General features: G+C 37.3%; 1 non-coding gene across 1 annotated transcript; it reads right to left on the bottom strand.

Moving 5' to 3' along the window:
- Window positions 1-5,696: 5,696 nt before the first annotated feature.
- On the bottom strand, window positions 5,697-5,803 carry LOC126025046 (U6 spliceosomal RNA). Its single transcript, XR_007501095.1, has one exon. It is a non-coding gene; the product is annotated as a U6 spliceosomal RNA (small nuclear RNA).
- Between the last annotated feature and the right edge of the window lie 739 nt (window positions 5,804-6,542).

The following is a 6,542-nucleotide window of genomic DNA, read 5'->3' as shown; positions in this document are numbered from 1 at the left end:
CAAATGACTTAAAATGTAGATTATTTATTATTCACACATCATTATCTCTAAAAATGGTAATCTTATAGTTAGCTTTTATTTTCATCCTTGCAGCTATTGTGGGTTTTGGCAAAGAAAGATAGTTGCTGTTTAATTTCACTCATATTTACCCCAACGAGTAAATCGATAGTGTTTTACAGAATGGTTCATATGTTGAAATGTATTTATACATAAAAATATTGTTTCTTTTTTATTTCTTTCCTCTACTTTTTTAAAAGACCTTATCAGTTGTGATATAAAAACCAAACAAATAAACCCAAAGTAAAACAAAACAAAAAACCTAGTTGTCTATTCATTTAGATCACACCTGCTAATTCCTAGCTCTGTACTCAACAACTCCATGGAGGTAGTCAGGGGACCATCACAGTGCTGGGGACTTAACTTGAGTCAGGGAACCATCACAGAGCTAAAGATTGAACTGGAGTCTGGACCCAAAATCAATGTTTAAACATAATCAATACTAAGATTATTTTGGAGGGAAGGCCACTTCAGCCTATGCTTAGGGGAACATTTTATTTCAAGGATTAAATGGGTGGCTTACATTCTTTAGTCCTTTGAACCAACACCCTGGTCCAATTAGAACATTATTCAAAAGTTTAAGTATCTAACTGGCTCAAATAGATAGAATATAATATACATGGGTATCATATCTTATAGAGATATCATATATATGTACAAACATCTATATGTGTACATGTACATACAAACTCAGCAGATGAGGTAGATATGATATTTGATTATAATTTAATAGTTTGAGTTGTGTTTATTTTGAAGAGGAGTAAAACAGATTTTTACTATTGATAGTAAAATTGAATGAAATTTAGAGAAGGGCCAGAGACATAGTTTATCAAGTAACATTATGGCCCTCTAAGTTCACCAAGTAATCCCTGAATGCAGAGTCAGATGTAAGCCCTCAGAACCATGAAGTTCAGCCCTAAATACAGAGAGAAAGAGAGTGATAGGGGAAAGTGAGAGAGAAATTGAGAGATAAAACTGAGAGAGATGTGTTCAAGAGAGAAAAATGGTTAAAAGACAGCAATCAAACAACATAGTTTTAGACAATTTATTCCATTTTAATATTTTTACATTAGTGACTAAAAATGAACAACTTATAATTTTTGTTTTGTTTAAAAAATTAGTGAAAAATGATTGTAAACAGAAAAATTGCAAATAAAAGACAGATACATCTTTTTCTACTGAGATAATTAAGAAGTCTCTGACCTAATGTTCATTCACATCCAGAAAGATTAGCGAGACAGAACAGAAGTCATGGTGCAGGTTTTTTATGTGACCTACCAGTATTTTGTTTTAGGTACCACATATGGTCTCCCAAGCACCACAAGGAGTTATTCCTGAGCACAGAATCCCAGAATCTCTAAGCTGAGCTGGATGTGGCCCCAAGCCAAAACAAGTAATCAACAAAATAAAATACTCCACTGAAAAATAGAATAGTTATATTTCAAAAATCACACTTTCCTTTTGAAATGCAGACACTCAACACAACCTTTCTGCTCCCCAAGTACAGGATAAATAGAGAATAATTTTGGATGGCAGTATAAGTGACGAAATGAAATTGTACTGTGCTGAAAGTCCCAGACTTCCATTGCTACCATTCTATTTATGACATTATTGGGTTTTACTTCATATAACCAGAATTACATAAATGCAGAAAATTTAACATTGGGATTAAAAAATAAACAAATTTAGGAAGATTGCTCTTGTTTCTTTTCTGGAAGTTAGAGGGTACAGTGGAAACATAATTTTATGGTTCTGTAATGTGCATGAGATTTAATGGTTTGATCACATAATATAGTCCACACCATAGATCAACCCACTACAATCCTTACAAATATGACTATTTAAATAAAAATTCTGTATTTGGGATATAATTTAAATCCTGAGTCATATCAACTATATGTGACTGGTGGCTACCATTTTGAGTATGAGGGAACATTACTCTTTTCACATAAAGATCTAATAGCATTGGTTTATGTGAACAATTCAGTTTTATGTTGATCTTATGAATATCAAGCTGATTCTCAACAGTCAAAGAAACTGACCTTTCATTATAGAATTAAGATACATCTCTTTCCCTTAGTGTCACTTGATTTAGACTTACTTTTAACCAGATATATTGCTTTAAGTAAAATAAAGGAGATTAATTGGAAAATAATTGATAATCTGATAATACTCTTATATGTTGTTAAATTCCTTCATGTGGCTTATTTACAAATTAGAGTATTAGTTTGGATTTGAAGTAAAGTTTCTGTAGGTATTAATGAAGTGTTTTACTAAAAATAAAATACACTTGAGCCTTATAAAATTCAAACAAGTGTATCTTATAATGCATGTTGAAGTATATTTATATCCTATATTTATCATCTATATTTATGTACTATATTAGATTAGAGAATCCTTTATTAGTAATATTTAAATGAATCTTAAATCCTAATTAGAACAATATATTTTTATAAAGGTGAGGACACTGAGGCCATATAGCTGGAGCAGCACCTTTACACAGAAAATGTCCAAACACACAGGATTTGGTTGTTACTTCTTTACCTGTTTATTCCCACTCTATTGTTACTGCTTCTTTTTTGTTTGTTTGGTTTTTTTGGGGGGGTGAGGGTTACACCCAGTGATGCTTAGAGGTTACTCCTGGCTATGGGCTCAGAAATCGTTTCTGGGTTGGAGGACCATATGGGACACCAGGGGATCGAACCATGGTTTGTCCTTGGCTAGTTCTACAAGGCAGATATCTTACCTCTAGCGCCACCTCACCGGCCCTGTATTGTTACTGCTTCTATGCCTTGATGATTTAACTAAATTAATAATATCTAGTTTGTAGTGAGATATAATTCATTCTCTAGTTCACATAATTTATTTTTTTATCAAAAATGTATTATTTGTGGCTGGTTTGGTGCTTTTCTTTCATGTGGCAGATCTGAGTTCAATTTCTAGCATCTCATATGATACCTTGAGCAAGACCAGGAGTAATTTCTCTTTTCAACTTTTTTTGGGAAGGCCACACCTGGTGATGCTCAGTGGTTACTCCTTGCTATACTTTCATAAATCGCCCCTGGCTTTGAGGGGCCATATGGAACGCCAGAAATCCAACCAAGGTCAGCCCTACGTCAGTCACATGCAAGGCAAACGCTCTACCACTGTGCTATCGCTCTGCCCCCACGTCCAGTAGTAATTTCTGAACGCAGAGCCAGGAGTAGCCTCTAAGCATTTCCAGGTGTGACTCAGTAACTAAAAAAAGAAAACAACAAAAACTGGGTCTGGCATCCCAGCTGGTCCCCTGAGCCAGGAGCAATTCTGAGCACGGAGCCAGGAGTAATTCCTGAGCTCTGCCAGGTATGGCCCCCAAACCAACCAAACACACCCACACACACACAGTAACATCCATGGCATAGCATGGCAAATAATGAAAAAATTTAGATATTGAACTTTATTCTATCAGGGGAGTTGACCTAAAGCAGGGGTCTCAAACTCAATTTACCTGCGGGCCACAGGAGGCAAAGTCGGAGTGATCCTTGAGTGCAAAGTCAGTAGTAAGCCTTGAACATTGGGGGTGTGTGACCCAGACAACTAAAACAAAACAAAACAGAAAATGATTCCTCTAGGACAGGGCCACAAAATGTTGTACGGAGGGTCATTTGCGGGCTGCAGGCCGTAAGTTTGAGACCCCTGGCCTAAAGTAAATAACTGGCAATGAAGGTGGCATTTCAGTGAGAATCACTGGGAATGAGTTCAGAATGGGCTTGAAAGAATCTGAAAACTAGAAAATTATTTTTAAACTAAAGTGTAAAGAGGACTTGGGGATCACCAGAAAAAAGAAAAGTAAAAGCTGGGGATGTGACCAACATGTCCAACTTCATAGCACCTTTAGCTGGAAAAGAAAACAACAACATTCTTGGAGTGAGGACTACAAGCCAAGGGCTGTGGTGAGATTATACTAAGCAGGTCAGGAGGCTAGTAAAAGTGGAATTATGTCAACATGTTGGTTTCATTGAAGGAACAATGAGTAGAAAGGACTGTGATGGGGGAAAAAAAAACAAATCCACAGTTATTTATGCAAGCATTTGACTGCCCTGTGTGGGCTAAAGCATCAAAATTCAAGGACACCACAGATGATTGTGACTAGCAAGAAGGTGAGGGTGCCCACTTGGTTCTGAGAGACATTTATGAAGTGAAATCAGTTGTAATATGACATTGGGTATAGAGATTTAGGGACATGGAGATAAGAAGCAAGATATCACTTCTAGGTTTTTGACTCATGCCAAAGGACAGAAGGTGATGCTTTAGTGAGGTGCAGAACATTAATAAAAATCAACAAGGTTTATAAGGAAATAAATGCAGCTTTGAAATTAAAGCTCTTTTTGAAATGCATGACTCAGTTTCTTTCACATTTAACTGTCTTTATGATCTCAGAAGAGAGACCTGAGTTATAGTTATTATGCTAGGACCCATAGGATTAGACTTGGCCAAATGTATGCAAAACACCTAAATACAGATGTTCGTGTATTCTGAAAAGGGAGAGTGGAGATCAGTTTTTTTCCTCTTAATTTTTGTTTTGTATTTTTTTCTGTAGGCCATATCTGGCAATGCTCAGGACCTAATCCGGGATCTGAGCTCAGGGATCACTCCTGGCAGGCTGCAGGGACCCTATGGGGTGCTAGGAATTGAACCTGGATCAGTCATGTGCAGGGCAAGCAACCTCGCCACTGTATTATTTAGTTGTTTGTGTTTTTGAACATACCCAGTGATGCTCAGGGGTTACTCTTGGCTTTGCGCTCAGAAAGCACTCCAGTGGGCTGAAGAGTAGGGCGTTTGCCCTGCACACAGCTGATCTAGGACAGAAAGTGGTTCAAATGCCAGCATCCCCTATGATCCCCCATGCCCGCCAGGATTGATCTCCGAGCACAGAGCCAGGAGTAACTTCCTAGTGCTGCGAGGTGCGACCCAAAAACCAAAAAGAAAAAGAAAAGAAAAGAAAAGAAAAGAAAAGAAAAGAAAAGAAAAGAAAAGAAAAGAAAAGAAAAGAAAGCACTCCAGTGAGGTCAGGGGTGCTGGGGACAAGACAAGCACAACCTGCCATACTATGGCTCTGGTTCCCCACTGTTCTATTTTTAACCTTTTCCATCTACCCTGCATAGTACTACTCAAGATCAGCTTAACATGATGCTACAAACTCAAATTTCGTAAGAATTAAAAAATGTCCATGAGGATGCCTAAGCTTGATATGAAGTCTGAGTGGAGGCCAGATTGAAGAGATATAGTGAGTGGAGACTACTTGAAACTCAGAGATCCGCTTAGCATTCCATGTTTTTTCATGGTGGGAAATAGGTCTAGATATGGAGAAAGATATATATTTTATGCAAATCAATATCCAAGGGATCTTCTTTAATTAGAAAATAACCCACTAATATGATCATGAACCTATTAAGTATGCCCTGAATATACTCGATTCTCCTGAGACCTATTGGAAGGGTATTAAGGGGTCCTGGATCTTTGTGGACTTTAGGCATCTCATGAATCCTCTTGGTGGCCACAAGCTGAGGGCAATTTTGAGGAAGTGGGCCTTAAATTCAAGCTCAGAAATGAAAGAGGAAGAAATAGAGTTTGAAAGATTCCATTCTTTTTTTTTTTTTTTTAATATGGAACACTTCACGAATTTGCGTGTCATCCTTGTGCAGGGGCCATGCTAATCTTCTCTGTATCGTTCCAATTTTAGTATATGTGCTGCCGAAGCGAGCACGAAAGATTCCATTCTTAATAACTGTGCTTTCTTCCTTGCCCCACTCTCCTGAGAGTCCAATCTTCCAGAGTAAATAAGGAGACTCTCTAGATTATTTTCAAGATTAAAATGGGAGCCAAAAGTATTTCTGTATTCTCAATCATAACCTCAACATGTGGGAGGAGAAAATAAGCAGAATTTCTGACAAAGTGAGGCAGGTAGGTAAACGAGATATAGTTGAGTGCTTTGGGTAAAGAAGAAAACACTTGTGGAAAAAAATTAAAGAAGAGAGGGTAGAAGTAGCAGATTGATTAGGAGTTAGGGAGAAAGACTCCAAAACTACACCTATTCATCTTTCTTCCATGGCTATCGTAAGCCCAGAATTTTTTGCAAAGCACTGAGTAATAGAAAGAGAGAAAGAGAACTTGCAGCCATATAAATGATCAATTATCCACTCAAACTCTAGAGATCATGAGTCTTTTCCACTAATTCAACTAAATGTAATTCAGTTCATAACCCTTTATAAGATTACCCATATCAATCGCATCAACAATTATTAGCAATCATTTTCAGATCATACATTTGGATCATATATGCTTAGTGAGAAAATTCATGTCAGAGACAAAGTTGGAAAATATCTTTTAAGTGTCTGGCCTTTCTTCCCATTTTCCTCTACTTCCCAATCCCTGGGCTTGGCATACACAGGGTTCTCACAATCTTGGCATCTAACTTCACATCCTATTACCTCCTTGGCTAATGA

Source organism: Suncus etruscus, chromosome 12 (assembly GCF_024139225.1).
Source record: "Suncus etruscus isolate mSunEtr1 chromosome 12, mSunEtr1.pri.cur, whole genome shotgun sequence".
Taxonomy (NCBI): domain Eukaryota; kingdom Metazoa; phylum Chordata; class Mammalia; order Eulipotyphla; family Soricidae; genus Suncus; species Suncus etruscus.
This window is presented reverse-complemented; position numbering and strand designations above follow the sequence as displayed.